This window comes from Lagopus leucura, unplaced genomic scaffold, assembly GCF_019238085.1.
Source record: "Lagopus leucura isolate 7727_CA_CO unplaced genomic scaffold, USGS_WTPT01 Super-Scaffold_100159, whole genome shotgun sequence".
Taxonomy (NCBI): domain Eukaryota; kingdom Metazoa; phylum Chordata; class Aves; order Galliformes; family Phasianidae; genus Lagopus; species Lagopus leucura.
In genome coordinates, this window is record NW_024962335.1 from 20,774,999 (window position 1) to 20,790,000 (window position 15,002).

Below are 15,002 nucleotides of genomic sequence, written 5' to 3' on the forward strand. Positions count from 1 at the left end.
AGGGAAGTAGGATAGTTAGGTAAAAGGACGTTATTTTCAATGTCTTTGAGATTAGAGAATCTGGACGCTAAACTCCAGTGAAATCTCAGCAGAATAGGTTATTAAACCTATTTCTATACAACATTTTTATCTGAAAAAAAAAATGGGTACAGAAATCTTACTGAACATTGTGGTTTTCAAATTTTCTAAGAGAAAGTGAAATAGATTTGAAGGCACTCACAAAACAGCAGTCTGAAGCAGGCATTTCCAATTTACAATGTTTCCCTTTGAAGATGGTACCGTTCAGCAACTGTGAAACCAAATAACTCAGGAAGAAAATGTCAGCAAGCTCCTCTGATAGCATCTTGTCTTTGTTCCTCCTTCTTATTAAAAATAAATATATAAAAAAGTTTTGCACATCTCCACAAATGAGCAAAAAAAATTTCTTATCATTAAAAAGAAATTAGTTCAATTTTTTCCTGTTTTTTTTTTTTCTCAGGGAAAAGGATATGAACCATTTAGTTAAAAGTCGTAGTTCATAGGTATATATCTAAAGCATTATATTAAATGTTGTTTAACTTCTTATCAAAATTCCGTAGATCAAAAAGCAAATCCAATGTACCATCAGGTTTTTCTCCATTTATGTCCACGTGCTTTAGAAATGCTTGAATTCTTACTTAAGTAGGCTATTCATCAAAGAAAAGAAAATGATGTTGATCTAATACCATTTTAAAAATGTTAACCACTTCTGTGTTTTTAATTACTTTTTGCTTCTAGGTCCTTTTTAATGAATGGTATATATATAAAATATTGCTGCTCCATTTCCAATGCTCCATTTCTTGCTGTGCATTACATTTTTAAGAGCCTGGTGTGTTCTGGTTGTATAAGATAATCAGAAAATTCAATCAAGGAGAAATATTTGTCTGAGTTTTTGATTAGTCTCTTGTTAGATTATTTTAACTTGCATTGCAACATTACCTAGAGATTAAAATATACAAATCCAAACAAACAAACAACATGGTGCATCCATTATATTGTTTCATTTTTTAATGACCTATTTCATCTTACATGAGCAAATTGCTGTGCAATTTACTCCTATATCCTAGAGATGTAAGAGCTATTGCAAGGATGAGAAGCAAAACAGTCCTTTGTTTTTGCACGCATATTTATTAGACTTGAAGGAATATATTTTATAAATAATTATAGACAATGGGTATTTCAGTTGCAGAGCTCTCATAAAGTACTAGTTTACCAATTTGAAATTAACATACTGTGCTGGATCTTGCTTTTGAAATTTGAACATTTGCTTCCATTCTCTGGCCAAATACGGTCACTGAATATGTTGGTTTTATTCATTTATCATTGGTTTATAACACTATTGCAGATAACAACTGGTAACTTCTGGTATCAGTGGCTTATGTCCCACTAATTTCATTGCTGGTGTACAGTAGTCAAATGACAATTCGTTCTTTAAATTATTATATTATCTCTTAACTAAGTATTCATACTCTACATTCTGCCTATTAACTGGAGTCAGTGGAAAATATATAAAGAGAGACTGGCAGCCTGAATTCTGCTCTTCCCCTGAGTGTTTCTGTGCTGCGAGACCCTGACAAATGCCCTGTTTCTCAAATAAACAGATATTTCTATGTGTATCCAGCATAAGCCAATGGTGCACACATAAGTCTATACCACTTAATACTATTCAGAGGAAGGACATTAACATGGACATTAACATGGGCTGTGTGTACATTTACAAGACAGCTAGCTCCTCAGCTTAAATTTCATCTTGCCATGATGAAGTGACAAATAATCTCCCTCCTGACCAAAATGGCTCTCAGAAGTCTCAGTGATTATACACAACACTAGTAATTTCATTTTTGAAACTATCTAAGAAGGAATATGAGCATCCACATATTAAAATGCAATATGACAAAATCAGATGCAGATATAAAATTAGTGCTCAAGTAAATACCTATTAAGAGCAAATCTTATTGCAAGTATAATTACTCCTCTTGTAGTTAATTTTAATTAGGTAGGAAGCAAATAGGTAGATCAGTTTAGTAAACAAATGTTAATAAAGTTAATAAAGAATGACCTTGTTCCCTAATTATGTTAACACTTTCTTTTCTGTTATTAGGTACTTACTTTCATCTATTTTATCTTAAAATGCATATATTTAATTAAGTCTTGCAAGAATAAGACATATATTTGTGACATATATGTTTGTGACATATAATTTGTGCTGCAGACATAACTTTTTTCTATTTTAATTACTATATGCATTTGTCTATGTCTTGAACAGGTGGGTCAGAAAATAAATTGCAGGCAAATTAGATCTCAAGATTAGACAATATTACTTCAGTTACAATTTTCAGTTTGATTTAATCATTCAGATACCTGGACTATCAGAATAACAGACTCAGAGAATCACTAACATTCATCCAATACCCAGCTCAGAGCAAGATCACCTACAGCAGGCTACTCAGGCCCATATCCTGTTGTGTTTTGCCTGTCTCCAAGGAGAGGAGATCAGCAGCCACACTGAGCTACTTATTCCAGTTCTTGGTCAATCTCAAAGCATTCCTTCACTAGACCTGACTAACAGCCTAGCTGCCTTCTTTACTCACTCCATCAAGCATTCACACTCATAATCAAGATGACTTCCCCAAGCCTTCTTTTTTCTAAAATTAATAATTCCAGCTTTCTTAGGCTTCTCACATGCTTCAGATCCACAACCACCTTTGTAGTCCTTAGCTCCACTTTCCCATGTCCCTCTTGTACCAGAGGATCCAAAGCTGCATACAGTCACTATCTCACCACTGCTGAACAGAGGTGAAGGATCACTTCCCTCAATCTGTTGGCAATGCTATTCCTACAGCATTCCAGAAGGCCATTGGCTTTTGCACCAAGAAGACATTGCTGCATCATGATCGATTTGCTCACCAAAGCCTTGAGGTCTTTTGCTGCAAATTTGTTTTCCAGTAGCTCAGCCCCAGACTGGACTGGGGCATGGACATTTTCCTACCCAGGAGCAGGACTTTGTACTTATTTTTGTTGAACCTTGTTAGATGCCCATTTGCCCATTTCTCCAGCATGTCAATGTTCACTTGAATGGCAATACAATCACCTAGTATATCCGCAAGCATACCAATTTTGGATCATCTGCAAATTTCTTGAGAGTGCACTGTGCTTCATTGTTTAGATCTCTAAAGACTGTGTCAAGCAGCTTTGGTCCCACTATTGGCAGATGAAATACATAACTTTGGACTGACTTCAAGATGGTCTCTGTTCTGATGATCAGCTCCTTTAGTTCAACAGCTCAACCAGTTTTGATTTTGCTTCCATGTCCACTTGTCTGGTCTGTGTTTCATCAGTTTGTCTATGAGCATGTTATGGAACAAAGTGTAGAAATACTTGTTAAAGCCAAAATAAATAATACCAAATGCTCTCTTCTTCTCCCCCAGGTTTTATCATACAAGGATATTAGGTTGTTCAGGCATCATTTTCCCTTCATAAACCATGCTGACTACTCTCTGTACAGCTTCTTGTCCTTTATATGTTTGGAAATTATTTCTAGGAGGATTTGCTCCATCAAATTCCCAGGGACTGAGGTGAGGCTGACCATCTTGTAGTGCTCTCGATCCTCCTTCTTGTCCTTCATGAAGGGTGACATTTTCCTTCTATACAGTCTGCTTTGACCACAATAATCTTTTGAAGACAGTAGAGAGGAATCTTGTGATTACATGAGTTATCTCTCCCAGCACTCATGGGTGCACACAAAGTCCCATGGATTTACAAATTTTCAGTCTGTTTAAAAATGGTCATTAACTTGATCTTCCTCTACAGAGCATACATCTTCCTTTCACTAACCCTTCCCACTATTCTCTAGAACTTTCAGTATCTGAAGGTAAATACCCACAGTATTTTTCAATGCATGTTTTGAAGCAAAATAGATAGAAAAAAAAAAAACGTGCTCAACACGTGGTAGATGCCAAACTGGTATTTTCTACTCCTTGCTACCCAGCTGCAAAGGACATCAAAATTAAGTTCATTCTAGTTGCACTTGGCAAAATTCATGGTGCTAATGGATTCTGCCCATCGTGGTCACTTCCTCGTGCCACAGGATAGATCTCAACCTGTTACTTAAGCAAAGTGTGCACTACCTTGCTACATTTCTGTCTCATTTGAGCTCTGGCACTAATGTAAAACCTCCTCAGTTCTGGGCACACCTGGATGGTCACACATGCATGTGGCATGTCCCCTCCAACGCCTGTACTTACAAACACCCATGAAAGTGGAAGTCTTCTAGACTTATTGTTCTGTGAGCATCTTCCACAGTAGGATGAACTCATCTGTGGGTTTTCTTTCTGTTGAGGATAGAAAAAGTTATTTATGCACATCACAAACCAACAAATGTGTGTATGGTAAGGACACCCTACTTTCAAAATTCCGCGCTGGAGGAGTGTGGTGCAATGGTGATCAACCCTGGAATCCTTTCTTCCTTACTCGCTGCTTTATGTTGGTTCGCATCTGTTTGAGGGAGTGGATTATTACCAGTTCTCTAGCAGCTGGTCACTCTTGGATAATAAAATCTGAAGTGAAATGAGAAGTAATAAATAGTTCAGAAATATGTCAAAAGAGTATATTAATTATTACTTGACATTAAAGTAAGATCTGATGAAATGAAGGTAAAAACATTTGATCTGTTCCTTCTTTGCTTACAAAGTTGTGCTGGGCCTCTTTGCAAGAAGTACTTCTCATCTCTAGGAAAGTATGTTTGTCTCTTTCCTTACTCAGTGTTGGATGAGGATGCCTACCTTCGGTAAAATGTATCACTTCTGGTCTTACCTAATATTTTAAGGAATAACAAAGTTGGATTCGTTTTATCATTGAAGTTTTATATTTTGCAGTTTTCTAACTACTCATCACAGTGATACAACTAGTTGCTTTTAAGATCAGTACCCCGGTTTTATTGCAGAAATTGTGTGTCAGACAGAACAGAAGTATGAGATAGTCCATCACTACAGCTTCATCATCTGCTTTGACCAAGGTTTGGAAATTTTGGTTCCAAAGAAAAGAATATAAATAAAACTACAATGGTCCACTGCCTTATATATATATATATATATATTTCTGTTGAGGCTGAAAATAAAGGTCATTTACAATGATTTGTGAAAATTACCCTGATCTGTTAAAAACTGGACTGATGGCCTCGTCTTATCTCACACAGACAGCCTAATACAACAGAAAAATAAATTCTTGTTTGTGTGAGGTCAGAACTGGGATTTGAACATGTATTATAAATTCCTCAAATTGGCAGCTCTAGACAGTTTTGATTTCCCTTTTCTCTTGCTCCTTGAAAATCACCACAGCTTAGAGGACACGTTAATGAATAGTTCTCCATTTCTCAGCATCTGTAAAAAACATGAAATGCCTTTCCTCAGCCTTGGCCATCACTTTGATTTGCCTGACATAAGATGTAGTTTCTGCAGTATCCTTTTCTGGAAGCCTACGATAGAGGAGCTGTGACTGACTTTTGAACATTAATGCCTCTATCCTCTTTTACAACTATCTTTTCCCATCATACTTTGAAAAGTGCATGGAAATATTTAACAGAGGCCCCCAGACCTTTCATCGAAAAAGAATGAAAAAAGGTTGTAAAGAGACATCACTACTCACGACCGTATGTCACTTCTTCCAGAACATTTTTGTGCTGTTTTCATTATACGCACAAGTACTCACCTGAGAAGCTTGGCTTTACTTTGAAATGTTTTCTTTTTTCCTTCTATACGACAGATGTTGAATTATGGTTTTCACATGAAGATTTGCAAGTTTAATGGCATCAGTGTTCCACCTAGCAATCTTAGCAATCCATCATATCTCTCTCCCAGCAGGTTCCTCCAGGATCCTTCATTGAGATCCATTTAATTTCCATTATTTACTTTTTAGCTACAGTTTTGCTGATGATCATAGCAGTACAAGACAAAGTTACAGGCAATTGAGATTTTCCATTAGCATGATTTTTGATTGCATGCTTCACTTTTTGTCCTTGATTATTAATGACATAATTCTCAATGCAATTCAAAGTTATAACTAGTCAATATATGAATTTATATAGCTTGCACATCCCACATAATACTTGTACAATGCCTTGCTATTTGATTTATGCTATTTATATTCAGATTTTTGTTTGGTCAGGCTAAGACTGTACAAACACCATGTATGTCTTACATGACTTTCTTGACTCAGAATCTTTGAATTTGTAACTTTGTTCTTTCCACATACTCTTTTCAATTTAATCTATGAGCTCTGATTTACCTTCAGTGCCAATGACTTTTATGCCCAATACTAATCCCTAAAGGACCTTTCAGTGACCTTAACAATCTCAGGTCCTCTTTTCTCTGACAGAGAAGTGTTAAGGAAATGAGGAGGGCTGAAATACAGTGAGCAGTGCCACTAGTTCTGGCACTGTGCACTCTTGCCAAGTTTCAGCTATTAGTCTTCATAAGAGTTAGAAAAAAAAATACCTGATGCTGATAAGCATGTGTGTTCACTCAACCAAGCCATCTCCTCCTTCTGTCCCTCTGCAATTCCATCCAGATCACCTCTTTCCTTTTCAGCAGAGCCATCTATTCCAGCCATAGCACTTTTCTTGTGCCTTTTCCACTCAGCATGACCAATCCTCTGTTACTTCTTTTCCTTCAGCAGATGACAAATGCACAGTTAATTAACACTAACATATGTGCCCAACAAGCCATTCCTCAGTCTCAGTCATTCTCCTGCTCCCACTGGAGTTGCAATTTCTGCCAGGCTTCCTCGTAAAATCTCCAAAATCTCTGCATCCCATCCTTGTGATTTAATACAGACCTGCACTATAAAGATTCTTGTGATCCATATTGTACACACAAAGCAGATAATTAGATGCTGAACAGCCTGCAAGAACTTGCTTTTATTGATTGCTTTTTGGGGAAATTCAGGGGAATACCATCCTGTGGTAGAATCTGTACAGACTGGAGAGGAATACAATCTGATATAGACTAGCAAGCCAACCACTCCCAGAAAAATTCCATGCTTCATCAAAACCCAAAAGAGTGAGGAAAATCACCTTACACAGGCACAGTGAGGTGATACAGGAAGAACAGAGAGCAGCAGAACAAAAGGCCAAATCACAGTAGAAAGAACTGAGTGCACAACAATGTTTATAAATTTGAATCCTCTGTACAGTAGCTTAGCCTGGCTCTCCTTAAGTGTACTTGACAATAATGAAGCAGTTCCTCTGATTTCATGGGCTATGACTCCATTTTGACTTCAGTGACTCCTAATCTAAAGTGATTTAAAGAATGAAGGAAGGTTGACCCTCTTAAGCTTTCTCAAGCTTACTTTAGCCTCCCTTCAACATCTTATACAAGCAGTTACTTGATAATAATGATGTTGATGCATACCCTTGATCCTCTTCAGTGTCTAGTGCTTGCAAGCAATAGAATACTTTTTGTACAATTATTCGAATTGGGTTTTGCCATATTTTGAAGCAAAAAACCTTTCCTCTTGGTCAAAGTTAAAGTTCACACTTTCCAATGCCTCATTTTGTTTAACATGCAAGAAATATCTTCATTTAAGCTATTCCTTATCCCTGCTACTTCAATTTAAAGCAATAACAACAACAACAAAAGAGATGACATTGCTGCTGAAAATCATGCAAAAATCTTCTCACCTTCAGTGACACTTAGATCACACTACCCAGTCATTACTTAAAACCCATCATTTTTTATCCTTGCTTCTGAACAACTGTGCTTGTGTAAAAATCCCCTTCTAGATCTGTAAGCTCTTGAATCATAATAACTCAGTATAACTGCGTGGGTTTTTTTCACTTCCATGTCATACTGATAGGATATTGCAATCTTCTTTTCTATGTGGGCCTCAACTTGTAAGTGTATCAAGAGGTGAATCTTCAATTCCTTATGAAAATCGTGTACATTTGAGTTGAGTCTCATATAGTGGATATGAAAGAGGAAACTGCATTAGTACTCCAATTGCCTCTCCAGTACATAATGTGATAGCTTCAACCTACCCTTTATTCTTTCTTGCATAAAATAATTTTTAAAAAGTCTTACAGGCTTGTGTGACCAAGTGGAACATATCATTTTTCTTTATTCTCTGTCTCACTCAAAAAAACATAAAGATTGATATATGAAAATAAAATATCCCGAATTTTAATTGGACATTTTATGATATATCAACACATTTATGCTTTCAGAAACTTATTTTAAATTTTCAGATTTATGTTTATTACAACAGTTTAGTATATTGGTAGTCTTACTAGTATGCTTATCATAACATATAATTTGTCTATATTTGCAATTTTTTTTTTCAACAAAGAGACACTAAAAATATGGGAACACAATTCAAAGTACATTAAAGTTTGGAGTAGATTGACTCGACCACAAGTTCAAATATTTCATGAACTGTTCTTGCTATTTTTATACGGAAGATAAAGTATCCATTTTCACTGTGATTGAAAGTTCACACCCTCTTCCCATCTCTTTACACTGTTCTTTCTTCCACCTTCTTTCCTACATTCTTTCCTCTTGAAAAGAACAGAATATGTCACTCTTTCTCATCTGTAAGCTAGAAACAGATTCCACCTTCCTCAGAATAAGCCGTGGTTCCTCTTCTTACTTCTCAGTCTTTACTCCTGGCTAACAAACACTGACTGTTTGAAGTCAAGGAGCTGACACGCTCAGCTTAAAAAAAAAAAAAAAAGACATAACTGTTAAACTGTTCCCTTACAGAATACAATTGCAAAATGTCTTGAACATCAAACATCACTAATAGTGTTGGTGCTACTTTATTGCTTTTCTTCTCCCAAGACTACCTCAACAGGTCTTGTTTTAGTTTTCAGTAGGCAACCCCTAAAACATCCCTAAATAAACATAGACTCTTTATTCCTATCAGCTATTTCTATGTTAATTTCCTCTAGCAATTTGTGCCTCTTCCTTTTACTCTGGTACTCCTGTAGCAGGTCCTGCGTTTACTTCAGACGGACTTCTGTTGTCACAAAATGTGCTCCTCAAAATTAATAATATTCCATTGACCTATCTTTTGTTGATGACTTTTAATCCTCAGTTGTGCTCTTCTCAGTCTCATGGTTTTCTATCTCATCAAGAGCATGGCAGCTGCAGTCGACAGAAAGAATAGGCAATGCCAAAGACAAGTTAGTTGTTCTCTTTCTGCCATATCTGACAATCGTTTCTGCTAGCATTTTTACAGAAGGACTGTACTTCATATTCAGTGTAAATTTCACTAGATGTTTCTACTCACATTTTGACCCTGTTTCTTCTGACAACAGTACTGTAGCACCAAGCTCATTCCACCTGAGCAGAGTTATATAAGATTCAGGAGAATTATGGTCTCTAATCTGCATATAAGAAAATATGATGAGTTTTAAAGAGTGTAGTCAGTCTCACAGAACTCAGTTGCAGTACTTTTGTGTGATTTTGAATTTGGCTATGTACAAACATCTACATTACTCCATCAAAATTGTCATTAGCCATATTTGTGATCCTTCTATTTTATTTTATTTTTTGTAAGAGAAAAATATACAACATTTAAAGCAACTGTAGTTTCAATCAAAAATTCAATTCAGAGAATACATCTCAGTGTTGTTAATCTAATTCTCAGTGGGTCACAGGGCTGTATTGTTTCTGAAAAGGAATATAACTGCGTATAAAAAGTAGTTGGCAAAAGCAATCACACTTTTCTAATGCATTCAGTAATAATTAAGAAAAAAAGTCAGTAATTATAAACCAGTTTTGGAGAAAGAACATACACAAGACTATTTGAAAACTGTAATTGAATTTAAGCAAAATATTCTGTCCTTGGTGCATAGTCTATTTCTTTTTGTTAATCACATTTATCTCATGCTGAAACCTGTAATAATATATACACTCATCCTTACAAATTAGAAGATACTTATCTGAAGATATCTTAAGTATTTCTCCTCTATAATAGCCCAAAATGAGAACAGAAGATTTTCTTTCCCAGCTGAACATCATGATTGCTACAAGAAGTCTTTTGGTGACTAAAGAGGAATGGCTAAAAGAGGAAATACAGATTTACAGTGAAAAAATTGTCTGCAGAAGTCCTGGACTCGAGCTCAGGATTCAAGTTCTGTGTGATTTCAGGCAAAGAGAGGTAGGAGATCTCCTGATGGAGCATGGGAGGGAGGGTTATCTTCTCTGTATTCTACCTGGCAAGCTGGGAGTTGTCATACACCTGTTTTCTGACCTGTCTGCTGGACGGACTTACTGTGGCTATTTCTGAACTGACAGAATCTGGAGCGTTTCTAGGGTGGACACAGAGAGTGCTGTAGACAAATTCAGCCCATACAAGCTTTAGCCCCACTTTTCTCCTTCCCCCTCCTCACACCTTGCCTTTCAGAGAAAGGAAATATGGCCACAAAATATAAATGTGCAGCACTGTTATTCTGTGGCCAAATGATCAGGGCGCCAGGCAGCAAAACCAAGACATTTTTGTCCCCAGCCCTCAGTGTAAATAGCAGTCTACTAGGAGGGATAACAATGAGCACAATACATCTGCACTTGTGGGAATATGTTAATAACGAAGTATTAATGATAAATTATTAATTCGTTAGTCCTTTGTTTGTGCAAGATAACAACAGAATAAAAGAAGTGTTTGCAGCCTTTTCCATAATTGAAGGTTTCTTCCTCCACAGTGAACTCACCTTGGTGGAAGAATGAGATCATTGGTCTGTGCATGTCTCTGCATACCTGTGTGTGTGCTCACACATCAAAAAGAAGAGTCACACCACCTATTGCTAACATAGAGCAAAAGCTCAAAGCAGAACGTAGCATAGCACTGAACACTAGTTCAAAAAGCTCAGAACAGCTTGCACAATGGGTTAGGATGGGAAAAAAAATAATCCTAGAAATCTGCTACAGCACCACAGATCTACATAAAGTTTACATAACATTCTTCAACAGTTTAGATACTGTGAAGACATTTTCTCCAATGTCTCCCTGTGATGGAGAGACAAGGGGCTAAATGATTCAGAGCAGGAGGAAATAAGCAAGTTGTTGGGGATAGATGCCAGTGGTGAGAGGAAAGCTAACAGAAAGTAATTCATGCATGTTTTCCAGTTGTCTGCAGCTTCCATGAGAATTTTCATTTTTTAGGCAACTTCATGTACATATGTACGTGTGTAATTATTTCACAAAACTAAATTTACTTCCAGAAGTGTTCATTCTGCTATGTACAGCAGCTCACAAGAAAGAAAAATCTGCCCCTTCTAGGCTACTGCAACTGGGTAATACTAAACTCTTATTAGAGAAGGAGAAAATAAGAGTTTCCTTTTTCCTCAAAAGTCAAGGAAAATCTCAAGGGAACCATCTGGGTCACAGATGCAAACCAGACAGAAGGCACTGAGAAAACAGCATGAAGCAGTGACAGACTGACAAACTCCTAAGATGAGTAAAGAGCAACCTGCAAGAAGGAACAAACCCACAGTTAAACTTCAGAGAACTGTTTCAATTTGCTCCATCAGCTGCTGATGACACAGAAAACAAACCCAGGAAAAGAAAACTGTTATATTTCATCTGTTTAAACTACAAGAACATCTTAAATGACTGTCATGTCCACATTTGTTATTTTATATTGTAGGAAAGCCTTGGTTTAGCAACCAGGAGACTTTGGTGTCTTTTGTATGTTAAAAAGCAAAGCAGAAGAAGAAATTTTAATTCCTGACTGCAGTTGATTCCAGGTCTAGCAAAGAAAACTTTCAGCAGGAATATTAGAGGAGCTGTCAGGAAGCCCATCAGTAAGAGAAAACACCCTAAGTGATCTCCCCAGTATAATTACTGGCCACTATATATCAAGGAACTGGCACACTATTTACCTTCATGCAGTCCCTTCTTTGAGCTCTGATCCAGACAGTAAATGTCCTTGTCTGCTTAGCCTTTTCTTCAGCTGAGTAAATAGCCCAGTTTAAATTGCCTGTTGAGATAGAGCTTCTTGCAGCAGCAGTAAATAATTATTAGCAGTATTTCTGGGGATCAATTAAGATTAGTTGATATTTTTAAAAAAAAGCCAAGTTTGACTAAGAATTCCCAGTCTCGATTCACATTATGGAGAGTCTCATTTTAAACATTTTCATAAACTTTCCACCAAAACAAAATGCAACAGATACAGTGGGCACCAAACAAATATTTATTCTTGTTGTATCTCCATTATTACCAGTGGCCTCACATCAGGGATATATTTGGATGGATTTCTTCAGCCTTTCAGGAAGTGCTTTACAAAGCTCCCAGATCCCATCTGTAGTTACTGTCTAGTACTGACAGAGATATGAAATTCAGTGGTTGCTGGCACAGCATGTTCAGAGTTATCTAAATCATATGAGAGAAATATATTCCTGTAGTTACAGTTCATTAAACTGAAAATGAAACAGGATACTACAGAAAGCAAAAAGGGAGTAGATACACTTCTATAATTTATCTAAAATATTCCACAAACTGGCAAAGGAGGCAACAGCTTCCCACTCTCCTGATCATGTTAAAACGATACTGAACTTCAGAAACATAGCACATAGCAAGGAAGAGTCCACTGATATAAAGAATGTCCACTGTTTAGACCTAGCACCTGGATTAACAAGTGGCAAATGCTGTGGTACTGATAAATAATGTGCATTTATTATCCAGTGAAGGAACAAAGAGGAGGGAGGACATTAAAGTGCATTAGTAAATTGATTAAGCCACAGCTAGATCATGCTTATAGAAAAATACCCCCACATTTCGCTTGGTTTTACAGATGACCTTAGGGAGGGAACTAGTTGCCAAATAATCTGGCTGTGGTGACGCTGTCAAGTTTAGTTCATGAATGTTTGTAAAACATTTGGAACAATGACAATGTAAGCAAACAATTCGACTATTGTTACTAGAAGAGAATGAAATGAGTTCTGATTTTCTTGTAGATGTTTTCATCCCAGACACTATGAACTAATAAAATATATAGACTAGGTTTATGCTGAGGAAATTTTACATTATCAGTATATACTAAGATAGAAACTGATAGAAGTTTGAGAACACTTGAGACAGACTGGTGTGACTTGGATTTCTTCCAAAATTTGGTCTCTGCAGGTAAGGATTGTTTTTCTTTAATATTTTCCTCTTGCTCCTTTTGACTCATGGTTCTTTTTTACTAGTAAAAACTCCATGTTTGTGTGCATTTGCACACTTGATCTTCCTAATTAAAGCTGATACATATTCTACGGCATCACGGACACCTTGTGAGCTCACCAGCCTGCCAGGACTAGAAACACAAAAACAGCAAAATGTAATCACTTTTATGTAGTTTAAAATGTCACAGTATTTTTATATGCTGTGCATGGCTGTTTCACAGAGAAGCCTGTTGGGGAACACAAAGGCAGAAACCAAGTTTGAACCATCAGAGTGTTGTGTTTTGGTTTTTTCTTTGTCCTCTCTTGCAGTATTACCATGAAGGATTTACTCCGTAAGACTAACTGAAATGAGTTGCACCCACCAACCTTGCTAGAAGCATAAAGGCCAGGCAAATAGTGCAGTAGTGTTTAACAAAAACAAGAGCTTAGGGACACAGCTGGTGAGAAAAAAAAAAAAAAAAAAAAAAAAAACAGAAACAAGAAAGCAGGATTTAATCAATGTAGCACTACAGAAACTCAAGGTGCCTTTGCATCTTAAATGCTGCATGCAGTTTTGCTGTCCCACCTTAGAAATGATAAAGCTGAAGTAGAAGAGGGTGATAAAGATGTTCTAAAATCTGAAGTTATTTTCATGCATAGAATGATTAAACGGTTAGTACTGGAAAACTAATTGCAGAGAAACAGAATAGAGAACTGTTAACTTCTGGAGCATGGAGAGAGTGAATAACTTATTCCTTTCTTTTTTTTTTCATAATGCCAAAAACAGATGACATCAAGTGAAATTATCATCGAGGGTACTCAAAAACTCAAAGGGAAATACGTCTACTCAGATCCTATAATTAAGCCATAAAATTCATTACAAAAGGGCAATATTGATACCAAAGTTGACACAGATGCAAAAACACGTTACTCAAATTCATGGGGGAAAATCATTAAAGACAATTAAACACAAAGGTACTGCCTCTGACTAAATATATTCCTGATCCGCACATTGCTAGAAGCTACAGAAGTGTATAAAAGAAAGTGAAGCACTGGAACAGATTGCACAGAGAGGTGGTGGATGCCCCATCCCTGGAGGTGCTCAAGGTCAGGCTGGAGGACTCAGAGCACCCTGTTCTACCTGTGGGTGTCCCTGTTCATTGTAGGGACATTGCAGGGAGGGTTGCTCTAGATGACCTTTAAAGGTGCCTTCCAACTCAATCGATTCTATGATTCTGTAATATTCTACCTTTTTGCTTGTTACTTAGCACACACTGTTGGCCATTATGCAACACAGCAGGCTACCAGCAGCAGATACTTTCCTGTTCTCATGTCATTCCCTAAACTGCACTGAAAATTCCTAGAATAAAAAATTTTCATTGTAAAATTCTGTCCTTGTTAACAGTAAAACAGAGAGAAAGACAGAAATTAATGGAAACTGAGAAAAAGAGGAAATAAGGCAGTCTTATACTGCATAACTGATCACATTTATTTGAAGCGGGGACCAGTCCAGACTGTACTTCTGACCTCTTTCAAACATGACAAATTGCTACAAACCTGCATCCATAAAATGTCTGACTGCTAACAGATAAAAATAATGAGAGAAAGAGAGAGAGGAAAAGAAAGAGAGGAAGGGAGGAAAGAAGAATGAGAAAGAGACAGCAGAAGAAAGAAAGGAAAAAGAAAAAGAAAAAAAAGGAAATGAAGGATGAAAGAAAGGAAGAAAGGATGAGAAAGAAGAAGAAAGAGAGGAAGAAAGGAAAAGAGTGAGAGAAGGAAGGGAGGAAATGAGTAAGAGAGGGAGGAAGGAAGGAAGGAAGGAAGGAAGGAAGGAAGGAAGGAAGGAAGG

General features: G+C 36.9%; 1 long non-coding RNA gene across 8 annotated transcripts in view; it reads right to left on the reverse strand.

Annotated features, from left to right (window-relative positions):
- Nucleotides 1-1,126: 1,126 nt before the first annotated feature.
- The window catches only part of LOC122189962, a 19,540-nt gene continuing 5,664 nt past the window's right edge, over nucleotides 1,127-15,002 (reverse strand). For 2 of the 8 annotated variants that reach the window (XR_006182043.1, XR_006182045.1), the window contains exon 3: nucleotides 1,127-9,397. This is a non-coding gene — a long non-coding RNA (uncharacterized LOC122189962). The remainder of the gene's footprint in view (nucleotides 9,398-15,002) is intronic. The other 6 variants (XR_006182049.1, XR_006182044.1, XR_006182046.1 and 3 more) reach the window with 6 other exon arrangements.